This window comes from Lissotriton helveticus, chromosome 1_1, assembly GCF_964261635.1.
Source record: "Lissotriton helveticus chromosome 1_1, aLisHel1.1, whole genome shotgun sequence".
Lineage (NCBI taxonomy): Eukaryota > Metazoa > Chordata > Amphibia > Caudata > Salamandridae > Lissotriton > Lissotriton helveticus.
This window is the reverse complement of record NC_136057.1, coordinates 1,406,837,809-1,406,852,619: the sequence shown is the minus strand read 5'-3', so window position 1 is coordinate 1,406,852,619 and position 14,811 is coordinate 1,406,837,809. Positions and strand designations below refer to the sequence as shown.

The 14,811-nt window shown below is 45.8% G+C and overlaps 1 protein-coding gene across 50 annotated transcripts in view; it reads left to right on the top strand.

Annotated features, from left to right (window-relative positions):
• Positions 1-14,811, top strand: part of NFIX (nuclear factor I X) — a 5,476,577-nt gene that overhangs the window by 376,226 nt on the left and 5,085,540 nt on the right. The gene's annotated exons all lie outside the window — the stretch shown is intronic.

Here is a 14,811-nt window from a genome sequence, read left to right as displayed (position 1 = left end):
GGTCTAAAGAACGGTGATGGATTAAACCTAGATCTGTTGACTGGGTGTGAGTGTTTGATTGGTTCAGATGCTCCGCCCATCACCACCCCCTTTTGTACCGCTAAGATCTTAGTTTCAGCATTTAGTAAGGAAATGAGGCGGTACGATCCACATTTCTCTGGTGGTTTGCCTGGTTTTGGTATAACCACCACTGTGGCTTGGCAAAGATATGGCTGCAGCGTCCCCTTCTCCTGTGCTGCCGGGAACATGTTTAGCAACCGGCGGGCCAGTAAGCTGCTGTTTTGTTTTAAAAATTCTGCCGGTAGGCCGTTCGGACCTGGCGCTTTCCCAGATTTCTGTTTATTGATGGCCTCTTGTACTTCCGCTAGGGTGAGGTCTGCCGCTAAGGCCTCACTATCTTCTTGTCTCAGAATGGGCATCTCTATATTGCGCAGATATATACGTACTTGAGCCTCGTCTTCTATCGATCTGGCTTCGTATAGGTCCCCATAATACCTCTCAAAGGTTCCTGTTATGGTGTGTGCAGTTGTGTACTTATTGTCCGCTTCTACTATCTGAGTTACCCAATTTGCCTCTCTTTCTTTCTGACTCAGCATGCTAAGAGTCACCCTGCTCTATCTCCCGTCTCATAAAGCCTATGTTGTGTGGCTTGGATTTGGGCCTTTACCTCCCCTTCCGTCAGAGCCCGAAGTTCCCCTCGTGTGAATTCAAGTTGTCGCAACAGAACTGCCTCGATACTGTGAATGATGTTTCTCTTCATTTCTAAGAGCTTACCGTCTAGAGCTTCTATTTGACACTTTTCTTCTCTTTGGTTTTGGGCAATTACATCCTGTAGCCTGCCCGGCAGTACCACCTTATAAGCCTACCAGAAGGTGGCGGCCGAAGACACAGTGTCCTCATTATCTTGGAAAAACAGCATAGTCTCCGTAGTTATTACGCCTTTTACTGCTTTGTTTTGGAGCTCCCACGCATGCAGTTTGCAGTCCTCCTCCTCCCACTGTCAACCACAACGGAGAATGATCGGAAATGCCCCTTGCAAGGTAATCACTTTGTTTACTGTATGAATGTCACCTGTCGGAGCAAATAAGTAGTCGGGCCTGGAGAAGACCTTGTGTGCCCCTGCAAAGTACGGATAACTGCGCTCTACTGGGTGGTGTTGCCGCCAGATATCTGTCAATCCCAGCATCCTCACAAAGTCTGTCAATGGGGTAGGGATGCGGGTTCCTGTAGCAATGTGTGAGCAATCGAGGTTTGTATCCACAACGTAATTAAAGTCACCTCAGACAACATGTTTTTTATGGCCTGATTCTAGTAATATCTTTGCGACAGCTCGCAATGTGGGGGTATGCAGTCGTGGCGGAGTATAAACACCGATTAAGGTAATCTCTCGCCGTCTCCATGTACCCTGAACGGCAATGTAGTTCCCATTGGGTTCTTCCCAAGTTTTAGTTATACGAAAGGGTTGGGTTTTCCTAATTAGTATGGCTACACCTCGTGCCCTGGGAGAAAACCCGGCATGTGCCAAAGTGGTGTAGGTCCCCCTCCCGAGAAAAGTGCAGTGTGTACCTCAGAGGTTTTGAGTCTCTTGGGGTATCTATTGACCAACTCCCTCTTAATCTTATTACCTAGCCCATTGACGTTCCATGCCATCACTGTGTATGTCTCATTGTCCTATACGTGTGGGGGTTGTGATGACGGTACCTGCCTTGGCGCCTCTACCTGATATTTCCTATCCTCCATTCCTGCCTGCCGATCTCGGACTTCCTGCTGCTAGCTGACTGAAAAACATGTTGAACACTGACACTGTAGATTTCCCCAACCCAAATCCTGATCCCCCCACCCCACTTTCTCCCACTACCCACTACCCACACCTGTCTCCTGGACCGTCAACATGATAACTCGGCGTAAGTGTCTTTAGAGAAGTCTGTAGACTCCCCTCCCCTCCCCCTTCCCCTTAACCCCTATATGATTAACTAAACCAGTAAAGGATATGAAACGTTGCTAAGAGAAAAGTTCCGCCCAGTTGCCCCTGAGCTCTGATAAGTCTGTGGCCATTCTGCAGGAGATCTGTCCCTGGTCCATGCCTGTGTTTCAGACCTCTTCGCCACTTTTGTCTTGTGGTTGTTGCGAGTTGCTGTCCACCTCCTGTGCCTCCGCGCCCAGCTCCACATGACGGTGAATATCCTTGTAAAGTGGATGGTGGCTGTCTGTGTCCACCTGAGACTCTTTATCTGAGTCATTCATGTGTGGGCTGTACCCCCGGTTGGTGTCTTTGTTTCCAACTGAAGCATGTGTCGATTCTCCATCTGAGGCCATCCTCCTTCGCCTGTATGGGGGGGTTCGACTGGTTTTTGCGACCTCGTGCGGGTAGACTTCTCTTCTTTATTCTCTGTGACCTTGGCTCCCATTTTGGTGCTGTGTCATTGAGTTGTGACTCATTAGTTCTGTCCTTTTGTCACAATCTAGGGCGTTACTCCAGCCAGGCCCATGAATCTTCTGGGGTCTGGAAAAGTTGAGTTGAACCGTGGAAAATAACTTATAAGTTTGGCTGGAAAAAGGAGCATATATTGAATCTGCATGGTTCTCAGCTTAGCCTTCACAAAGTCAAACGTTTTCCTCAATTTCTGTACCTCACTTGAGTAATCAGGTGAAGAGCATTACCTTAGCATTTTGAGTTCTCCTACTCAACGCGACTCTAAGTATTGTGTCACGGTCTTGGTAGTGTAGATGTTTTGCAATCATTGGACGTGGGGGGCCCCCGGTGGCAGTCTGACATTCGGCATCCTGTGGGCCCGTTCAATAATAAAGCATGGTGAGAATTTGCCACCGGTAGAGTGTCTTGCAGCCATGACGTCAGGAATGATATAGGATCAGAGCCCTCCAGTCCTTCCGGCACTCCAATAAAGCGGAGATTGTTTCTTTGGGCCCTGTTGTCCGCGTTGTCAACCTTCCATATCACCTCTCTCATACTTGCCTTTCAGTCTCTGACATCGAAATGGAGCGTGTGTTGTATCCTCCACCTCTGAAATACGAGTTTCCGTTTGAGTTACCCGGTCAGCGATGTTGCATACATCTTGTCTTAGCAGAGTCACCTCTGATCGTATCTCCGCCATTTTGCCTTCTATTGCCTCTCTGGATGCATGGATGGCTTGAAGGATGGCTGCGTTATCTGGCGGCCCTGCTGACTCTCCTTCCGATTAGGTTTGCGGCGGGATCACTTTTGTATATTTGTTCATTTTCCCTTGTTTTGGGTTCCTTGTCCCTAGCCATTATTGGATTCGGCGGAGGTGAGTCGTCCTCTGTACTTCGAGGCGTTGTAACTTTGTGCGTCCTCGATTCGCCTGCTTGGCTGGGCTCAGGTCTCTGCCTCGTGTGGGTCACTGCCGGATTCGCCTCATCTTAATTCCAGGATCTGGGCCTATGTTTTCACCTCTTGTCAATGTCTGTGTTTGTTCCTTTGGCGTCTTCGGGCCCCCCTGGTGGGCAGGCGATAAAGTATAATAAGGCCTGCTTGTGTTAAATCCCTCTCCCTGTTGCCCAGGTAAGGTTCTGTCGATTCATCAGCTGTCTGACTTTTGGAAAACTTTGTGTGCTGCGTGGGTCACTGCTTTGGAAGCCGTTCCTGTTTCTAGGTCCAAGATCACTGTGGAGACCCGGGGCCGATCCTGGGCAAGTGTCTCACCATGGCCCCTGGCCCAGCTGGTTGTCCGGCAGCAGAACGTAGGCCTGGCGGAGTCTCCTGCGTCAGAGTCCGATCGAGACTCCGCGGCCCGCTTGACGCCTGATGTCCGGCTCTCCCCTTGTGCAGAGCGCTGCTGCCGCTTCACCGCCCAGCGTCAGACTTCAGACCCCAGCATCCACTCCAGGACAGCGTCAGCCTCAAACCTTTGTGCGTCTGCAGGTCCCACCAGCAATCTGGTGATGGGATACCAGCCCTACCCCCTCGCACACTTCCGCACTGTCTGGCACGCCTGGCTCCGAGCTGGGCTCAACACCGCACAGCCTTGCCTCTAATCAGCTCCGCGTTGTCCAGGCCCCCAGTCCAACTGTTCATGTGCTCACCATTGCTCCCGGGGTGAATCTGGGCAGCCCAGATTTAGGGGATCCCTCCTTTTCCTGGTAGGGTGACCGTGGGTCTCTTACGGTCGGCCTGTCTGTCTCCGGACCCAGAGTGCAGCTATCCGCCCAGACGCACAGCCAGGGGCATGCCCAACAGCTTCTTTTAAGCACTAAGGGCTGTCTAGGAGAGGAGCGCCTATCTGCAGTCTCCTTCGCCTGTCTCTGGGCCGATTTGTATTGCGGGCAGCCGCGCCGTCAGCTGGTGCTCTATTCCAGGGACCCCTTAGACAGTTGCCCTCCCACTGGGGCCCTCTCACTCTCAGGGCTCAGACAAGGATTTCCCCACTGCGTTGCTTGGGCAATACCTGCTTATTATATATTCACTGTTGGGGGTTAGCCGGCTCTCGAACGCTAGCACGCTCTTCCTTGTGCCCTCCGATTAAGCCCGGGCCCGGGCTCTCGCAGTTCCTCCGGTGGCAGATCTGACCTCTGGGGGTCCCAGTCGTTTTCCCCTCTCACACCGCCGGTGCCCCCGCTTACATCCTTGCAGGATCAGCCACAAGCCGTCAGCTTACCAGGACTCGCCGTTAGCTTACCAGGACTCCTTGATCCAGTGGTGCTAGCGGTCTCATGGCGGTCTGACCCCCGCAGTCGAAATACTGCAGGCAGTCCTGCCGTGCGGCGGTGGTCGAACTCCCACCATGAGTTCAGCGGTCCTATGGACAGCCAAACTCGTAATCCGGCCCTGAGGCATAAAAAAATCTACATTCAGATCAAGTACCCCAAAATTTCATTAGCCCACTCAAAAGATCTACAGAAGGCACTTTTTTCTTTTTGGAAAAAAAAATTTTCAAGCTCCACTCCATTACCTCCCTGGCCCATAGGCAGTCCCAGATCCTCTAGTGAATCTAGTTTTACACCGTCCTCGTCTATTGTCACATCCTCCGCCTCTTGGGTCACCACTGCATCCCCGGCTTCCAACCAGGCCCTCAGCACCTTTTGCAGCTCCACCTTCTTGGTGAAGCCCCTCATGGAAATTTCAAACCCCTTGCGGAAAGATTTCCACTGGGCCGCAGTGTAACTGTCTAGCTGGACCAGCTCACACTCCCTGGTTGCAGGTGCAGATATAGCTGTAAGACCTCCAGCAAGAAACATGATTTTAGAAAAAGCAAAAATGGCAATCAGGGAATATTGAAAAATTTAAAATGTCTATCAGAGAGAGTAGGGAAAAAATGCCAATTAGGGTCAGAGACATTTGATTTGAATTGGTCTTAGATATGGATAGCAGTGTACACCAAATAACTGTGAGTCACTGTACAAACACAAAGTCCTATCCTCAGCACTTCTCGCTAATGTTAGAAATTAGGTCTCTAGTTGGCAGAAGTATGCACCCTGACCAAGTAGGAACAACGATCTTAGTCACAGTAAGTCAAATACACATCCTTAATTAACCTGTGCTCACCCTCTGGTAGCTTGGCACAGAGCAGGCAGGCTTAACTTAAGAGCCAATGTTTATAGTATTTGTGCAACACTTATTACAAATTACAGTAAAACTGTGAAAAACACAACACAGAAATAATCTAGACCTTGATAGAGAAATAAAGCTTAATTTAGTGAACAAAACAAGACCAAAACAACATCAATCCAAGAAGTACAACCTAAGTTATGAATTTTTAAATAATATCTTGAAATACAGAGCAGAAAGTGCTAACTGGAGCTATCTGGCAGTGCTTAACCGGGTCAAATCTTAACAGTCAAGCCGACCGCATTGGAGTGTGGGTCTGATACAAGAGGCATGCAGAGCCTGCTGAAAATAGTACCTTCAGAGAAGAAATGTTGATATTGAGGAGCAACTGCGAGTGCTGATGCTTCATCGTGGATCCCTTGGATTGTTGACGATCCATCGTCGTTGAATCATCGACGATGAAGGCCATACATCTTCGTCGACTCGCACACCGGTTTTCTAAAAGTGGCGATGCGCTGCCGTCGAGAAGAATGCACAGGTTCCAACCGGTGCAAAGTAGGCATGGATTTTGCTTGGATTTTGATGCTGCAGCACAGGAAAACCCACTTCCAAGGGCCCAGGACTAGGTTAGTTCCACTTGGCGGGGTAGGGCTCCCAGATGCCGGAGTCCAGGTGCTGGTTGGTGAGTTGCAGGCAGTCTTTGATGTCACTGAGACTGCAGAACAGGAGGCAAGCAGGCAAGCCCTTGGAGTCACTCTGGGTTCAAGTGGTGTAAGTGCAGTCCTTCTCACCCAGGCAGAGAGGGTAGCAGGCCTTGTCAGCACAGCAGAAAAGCAGTTATTATAGAGCAGTAGTCCAGCAGAGTGGCAAGTTCCTAAGCAGCAAAGCAGTCCTTCATCCTGGCAAAGTATCCACAGGTCCAGAAGTGTACTGATTTGGTAAGGTCAGAAGTCCAGTTCTTAATTCCAGTAGTGCCTTTGAAGTGGGGGAAACTTCAAAGAGGGGCTTTTAAGTACACACAGGTCCTCCCTGTCCTGTAGTAGCTCCAGACACACTACATGGGGGTATGTAATTCTTTGTGTGGGGACACAAACAGCCCTATTCTGGTGAAAGTGTCAGCTCCTCCCTCCCATCCAGCCCAAGAGGACCCATTAGCCTGGTGATGGGCCAACAGGAAGTGAATGGACCATCGGGCACACCTCAGCTCCCTTAGTATGTGACATGTATTGGAGACAGGCAGAAGGCACTCAGGGTTTAATAGTAGAAGAATGCCAACTAAAAGAGGCATTTTAAAGTTGTAATCATATATCCAACTTTACTAAGAGGATTTATCATTACAAGTCCATAGGTAACAAACATTACTGTTCTACTCCTTCTCAATCAGGAAATACACTTAATAACTGTATTATGAAATCCATTAAAAAGTGTATTAAGGAATCCCCAATGTTAACCAATGAGAGGGGTAGGCCTCACAGTAGTTAAAACCAAATGTGGGAGATTTTCCCTGCCAGGCTATGTAAAACTAAAAAGTATATGTCCTGACTTTTACTTACACAGCACCCTGCCCTATGGGCTACCTAGGGCCTACCATAGGGTGACATACATAATAAAAGGGGAGTTTAAGGCTTGGCAAGGGTTTTTAATGCCAAATCAACATGGCAGTGAAATTGCACATACAGGCTCTGCAGTGGCAGGCCTAAGACATGTTTACAGGGCTACTTAAGTGGGTAGCACTATCAGTGCTGCTGGACCACTAGTAGAATTTAATTTACAGGCCCTGGAGGCAAGATGGCGGCGGTGTGCTAGACCGCTGTGAGATGTCTCTCTGACCAGTGCTGGTAGTAAGGGAAAATGCGGGACGAGAGCTACGCTATGAACCTGAAGTAATGCCGGATTAAGCAGTTTGTGCTTCGACTGATGCTTGCCTAGTGAAAGGAACAGCAACAATTTAAAAAAAAAAGAAAGGGAAATCGTCAGAGGCGGGAAAAGAGACATGGAAGCGGCAAGTACTCGTAAATCCACTGTGGCGACAAGCGAGAGGAGGGCTGTTCTGCAAACTCAGCTCTCCTTTTTTACCTCTTTAATTGGTGTTGCGGTGCTACGGCTACTGAGTGGCTTGTCGTCAGCCAAGCACTCTCGAAATAACAATCAGTTAATGGTTACCTGCCTGACTGGTAGATCCTACACCGAAGGTATGGCTCCGAAGAATCCTGCTGCAGTGGCGGCCGCGGCCGCGAAAACCAGGGCAGCAAGGCAAGCGCTTCGTGATCGGGAGCTGGTGGTGAAGCGAGGCGGCGTTGTGGCTGCTAGTGGTACCGAAGCGGGAGTCTCTGACGCGGAGCATACGCCGAAATCAGCAAGGTCGGCAAGGCAGGCTGAAACTACATCTGGACCCTCAGTGGTGGAGCTGCTCCGTAGAGCCCCGGGTGTATCCTCAGTAAAAACTCCTCTAAAGCCTCCTGCGGCCGGTGGTGAGAAGTTACAGTCGGCGGCAGTGATTCTGTCAAGCAACTTGGAAGAGGCGGCAGCTGGAGGCGATGCACCGGAGCGGAATGGAGAAACTGAAGGCATTGCTACATCTGAGTCTACCTCCACGGAAGCTCCGGCACTTGAAAATACATCAGAGGGTCCAGAAGTCACTCATGCACCTGAAAAGGATACATTTGTCAAAGGTATGACCCCCTAAACAATACTAACTGATTCCCCCAAGACTCTTTTGCCACATACTCTAAAGGGCTTAAGCTGTTTGTCTGCTACCTCTGCCACGTCATCCGAGTTGGGGGTTCAGGCTTTAACACAGACAAAAGCATCCTCTTCGGTGGTAAGTGACCCCGGGGAGGTTATCTCTGTATCTCTTACACCTGCTGTCTTGGGGGCACAGGCAGTAATGGAAAAAACTTTGTTGGTTTGCGGCTCTGGTGATTCTGGGGAAGCCTCAGTAGATATTCAGGAAATAACTGAGAATGTTGAGACTTGTGAGGGAAGCTTAGATGGGAAAGAATCATGTACAAAAAGTGCAACAGTTTCTGAGATGCTTGAAGCTGGTAAGGATCCCACAGACTTTTTTTCATTTTCTGAGGATGCTGACTGTTCGGAGGATACTGAGGAGGGCCTCGGGGGTGACACCGAGTCCAACGCTACCACTGACAGTGGTCAGATCCTGAAAACTAATGACCCAAGGGGGAATCGGAAAACTGTTTTAAAAAAGAAAAAGAACCACCACGGTGCATCAGACCTGACCTGGGATTATTCTCCTTTAATCCAATCCGTAAATTAAAATCAGGCACCTCACACCGCTAGCGCTTAGATACCTCGGGGTGATGAGGCGCTTTATAAAATTATAATAACACATAACATAACACCTCCCGTCCACTACCACTGGACCACCCGGATCAGTCAGGGCTACTCTGACCACAGTGATGGACACGGTATTGCAGGCTATCGCCTCCCATCGTGAAGAAACATCGAAAGATGGGCGCAAGGCACAGGAAGCCATTCATAAAGTTCAGGGTGTGGTACGCAAACTAACTAAAACAGTGGGCACTTTTAATGAACGTATGACCGAAATGGAGACCCGTATATTGTCCAATGAGGAGCCGCTGCAACCCAAGAACGAGTTGACTCCCATGAGGCCGAATTAGAGGACGTCAGGTGGAAGTTAGAGGATTGTGAAAATCTCCTACGCCGAAATAACTTGCACGTCCTTGTCATCCCGGAAAAAATTGAGAGCGATGATATCCGTGCCTTCATTATACAACTTTTCCGTGATACGCTCCCTGAGCTTTCCACTTGGAACTGGGACCTGGAAGTCCAACGCGCCCATAGAGTACCATTGAAACCTGCAGCAAAAACAGGGGGGGAATCCCCGTGCGGTTTTAGTATACTTTGGGAATTTTCTTCTTAGACAGGCTATCTCTGATAAAGCTAGGCCGGAAGCACGACATAATAGAGATTCTATCTCATATTTCGTACGACCAGACTTCTGCTAAGTTACTGTGGAAAGGAGATGGCGTTTACGACAACTAATTAAGCCATTTTTGGAGAAGAAGGAGCAGGCGTACCTCAACAATCCAGCTAAATTGAAAATAATATTCGGAGGGCAAACAAGATTTGTTACATCTGAGATTAAGGCGAAAGAGTATCTAGACAGTCTGAATTAACTAACTATAGAACATGGAGAGTGGTGGGGGCAGGAGGAGGATAGCATTGTTATTTTATTTTTCCATCTTATTATTGGCTGGATGGATATTTAGATTCATCTATACAGATTATGTCCGATAAAATAACAAGGTTACCCTGACCATTACTTAAAATGGAAAAGCCTTGTGGGTAGATTAATGGAGTAGGTATATGGGACACTATATTATATGATTACATGATTATGTATATATATATATTATATTATATCGTATTATGTGATTATATGATTATATGATATGATATTATAGGACATAGTCTCAAAGACCAATGTTGAAGAGTATGTCCCTTTATTATCTTCTTTTTTTTCTTTCTATCCATCCTCCCTGCCCTCCCTGTCCCCTCTCTTTCTCATTTTTGCCTTCCTCGTTTTTCCTGGATTGTTGTTCTTTGGTTCCTTCTCGTTTCTGCATTGTAATGTTTTTCTTTTGGATGTTTTCTTTTTCATTATTTAACACTGCTGCGCACTGGTTAGGGAACATTTCTCCATCACTACAGACTCTAACAGAGTCTTATTGCCTTTTTTTGTGGGTTGAGGGGGGTTGAGTTAGGGGGGTGGGGGGGAGGAGTGCAAAAAAATAAAAAGAGCAAGCTCAAATACTTAAGAGACATTATAAAGTTTGTAACAAATAATGTCCAATTAGTGGTAATAAAGTTGAAATTTAAATTGTGGGTATGTTTACTTAGGCGAATAATGTTCTACAGTGGTACTGCTGGTATGAGCGCTGAATGTGTACGATGAGGAAGTTAAAACTCTGTTGTTGGAACATCGCAGGTCTGAATGATAGGGCTAAAAGGGTACAATTATATCAGACAATTCGTCAAGACTCCTATGATGTCCTGTGCTTGCAGGAGACCCACATTTCGGTGGGAGATAAAGAGCTGCTAAAGATACCTGGCTATAATATCCTTGCTACAACAACGCAAACGTCCAAAACACGTGGGGTTGCTATCTTAGCAAAAACCTTCTTGGGCCAACCTAGGCGTAGATTAGTCGATCCCCACGGTTGATGGGTTATAGTACAACTTGACCTAGGTATTACCATCTGCTCGGTCTATGGGTCAAATGTAGACGACCCCCAGATATTTCAAGACCTTGAGTTAGAACTGGCATCTTGGACAGGCTCATTAATTATTTGCGGAGATTTTAATGTAGTGTTGGGCGCTACACTGAATAGTCAATCATATCAGAATTATAAAGGGCGTAAACCTAAGGTTTATAGGGCAGTAAGACAACTTATGGATAGCCATAACTTAATTGATGTTTGGGATTTGAAGAACGGGAATGACCCCGGTTATACATAGTTTTCCTTTCCCCACAATAAGTATGTCAGGATTGATTATATTATGGTATCTATGGAAAACGCTACTATGTCAACGATAGCTAAGTCTCCCAAAACATTATCAGACCACAATGCGCTTATTTTTACTTTTGATATTACCAGCTAAAAGAGACCCTACTATCAGTGGTCATTTGATCGAAAGCTCCTGGTGAACACTGAGTATATAACTCATAAAAGGAATTTTTTTAATATAATCAGTATAGCGCCCCCAGACTTGTGGTCTGGGACTGCTTTAAAGCAGCTTTAAGGGGAGAGACCATTGCCTTTGTTGCTAAACGCAAAAAGAACCAGGATAATGTAAACCAACAACTTAATTTGGAGTTAGCAAGTTTAGAGGCACAACACGCCACCCAGATACATCGTGGGGAAGAAAGTCAGAGTACCTTGCGGAAAATATTAGTCCTAAAACAGAGATTAACAGTGCCTTAACACAAAAAGCAGCTGAGACTTTCCAGGTAAATCAAAGAAACATCTATGAGAGTGGGGAAAAAGTTGCTCTTCGTACACGACAGAAACAATCTCATAATACTATACAAACTATTGAGTCTGAGGGGCAGAAATACACCTCATCTGCGGATATTGCAGGGGCTTTCCAATGCTACTACCAAAAACTGGTAACAGATAAGAAAAAATGTCTAACTAATTGGCTATTACACGCGGAGTTAACTAGGACAATTGATGACTTAGTTAAAGAAGATCTTGATAAGGAAATCTCAATTACCGAAGTTGAACTGGCACTTCTAGAGCTAGCTAATGGGAAAGCTGCCGGCCCAGACAAAATCCCGTTGGACCTTTATAAAATACTTGGGAAGCAGATATTGCCCTATTTATTAGATTTGTTTCTTGGAGTCCAATATCATGGTATACCACCTGAATCATGGAAAAACACAAATATAGCCATCTTCCCCAAAAAAGGAAAGCCTCCTGAGCTTCCATCCTCATACCGCCCTATATCGCTTATAAACTCTGATTCGAAACTTTATGCCAAGATTCTCGCTAACCGGCTCAGCTGGGTCATTGAACATCTGGTCTCCCCGTGGCAACATGGCTTTATTCCCGGTAAGGGTACGATAGATCATACCCGGAGAGCCATTTCCCTTTTTGACATCATGGGAGCCACGGGGGGAACAATGTCAATGATCCTGCTTGATGCCGAGAAGGCCTTTGATCGAGTGTCTTGGCAGTTCCTGTGGGGTGTTTTGGAATTAAATAACTTTGGAGAGGGTCTTATTAAATCTATCAAAGCACTCTATGTAGATCCTAAGGCCAAACTCACCATAGGCGGTATCGAGTCAGAGTTTATTAATATCCAAAGGGGCACTAGACAGGGGTGCCCGTGCTCCCCAATATTGTTCGCCCTCTACATTAACCCTCTAATATTAAAACTACTTACCTCTACACTAATAGAACCGGTGAAAGTTGGTATATTTAACACTAAAATTTTAGCCTATGCCGATGACGTGACGGTATTAACATCTAACCCCGCTGAGGCAATTCAAGAGATAGAGCAAACCACCCAGACATTTGGCTCCTATTCAGGGTACTCCCTGAATAGTGATAAAACTACAGTGTTATGCACAGGAAATACCTTATTTGAGAGCCCTTATAGAGTCAAACAGGCTACATACCTAGGGGTATGTATATCACCTGATGTTACAGAAATCAACCAACTTAATTATGACCCGCTGGTTAAGAAAATTAAAAAGGATCTCATTAGAGTAAATAACTTGCATTTGTCAATAATAGGTAAGGGGAATTATCTCAAAATGAATACATTCCCAAAAATTCTATATTTATTTCGAGCGATCCCGCTAATGGTCGAGGACAATATTATTAAAGTTTTAGATTCCTCTATGTGTACATTTATATGGAACTATGGGAAGATCAGGAGAGCGTTGCCATTTCTGACATTACCACAGCACAGGGGAGGGTTAGCCATTCCAAATTTGACATTATATCTATGGGCAACTCTCCTTCAACAAATGGCCCCCTTATTTAACACTAAACCTAACTTTGGTCCCATAATAGATCAATATATACCTTCCATCTATGAACTGATATTAGGAGATGAAGCAAGAGGGATGCTATTACGGCAGGTAGAACCGTCCTACTTTAAAAAGATCAAATTTAAGGTTATTATTGATGCATGGAAGATCTGGAAATATGCATCTAAATACCTAGCAATACCAAAATTTACCAAATATACCCCTCTCTGGCATAGCGCGATCCTACCAGCATATCTTAACGATAGCACCTCTCGAAAATGGGAGAAATCAGGGATTGTCACCTTGAGTGATTTCGTTGGCCATGGAGTGACTGCCTCATTTGAGGGCCTACAGCAAAAGTTCTCGATCCCCCCTACTGATTACCTAAAATATATCCAAGTGTATACTAGTATTCGACACTGCTCACCAAAAATTAAATTAGAAAGTATCCCTTTTTTTGAAATTATTGACAGGCAGGCCACTAGGATAGGGACTTTATATGAGATGCTGATTAAAAATCTTAGTGATGATCTGGAGAGTGTTGAGAGAGGATGGGCAACAAAATTAGATAACCCAAATGTAGATATCGACACTTCTCTGATCATGTCCTCCAAATTATTTTTAGCTTCTAACCTCAAGGCCCAGTATTACAGAACAATTTATGATCTCTATTTTACGCCTTCAAAGTTATATACCTGGGGCCTACGGTCTAATGATCAATGCCCAAGATGTGGCCAGCCTCTAGCGAATCTAACGCATATGTTTGCTGAGTGCCCCAAATTAGATTTAATAAAGAAGATGATCTTCGAATATTGGGCAGAATTTTTTGGGCACAAATTGAGAGCCTCATTGACTGTATATGTTTTAGGTCATGATGACTCTTTGGGGTATAGTAATGAAGAATTAATGTCTGTTTTTATAGGCATGGCAGTGCTTCGAATCATACTGGCTGCTCGCTGGAAAGATCCTGAAGTACCTACCTTCCAAATGTGGTTAAGCCGGCTTCTGGGGATTTACAAACAGGAGCAAGCTATTTACAAAACTAGAGGAAGAAAATCTAGAATTCTTGGTGCCCAGATTTGGGCTCCTATTACTAATTAGTATGAAAATAAAAGAGGTCCTAACGCTACTCGTTAGATAGAACTATGAATTGTATATTCTTACTATGTTATGATATTGCTCTTTTGATTTGATCTTCCTTTGTTGTTACCTTTCTGTAACTTATGATGTCTCTTATGGGCAATAACTATTAGTGTGATTTAATATATATGAATTGATTGCTCTGTTTTTACTGATATATGTATTATGAACTTGCTCAATAAAAAAAAAAATAATAATTTACAGGCCCTGGGCCAACTGTGGTACTCTAAGAAACTAGGCATGTTGGGACCTGGTGTGATAAATAGGACTTGATAGATATATCCTAGGTTGGGGGTTTCTGGTCTGGGCGGTAATGCGGTTCTCTAAATTATAGAGAGAATATGACCTTGCTGTCACAAAAACCTTTTGCTGCCTCCTGGTCAGACATGACCTACGGGCAGAGATCACCAGGGGGGAAGACCTTGATGAATCATCACAACTGGAAGATAGATTTGTTAGACTATTAAATGAGCCATAAAGTGATCTCCCAGCCGTATAGAAAATGAATTCATCACCAGAATCGCTCCTTTAGTTACGAAGTTGCTGTGAGGCAGATCTGGGAGACCTAGCAGACGAGGACTGGCCTTAGCCTTCCCTAAAAAGGTTACAATCAGAACAAGGT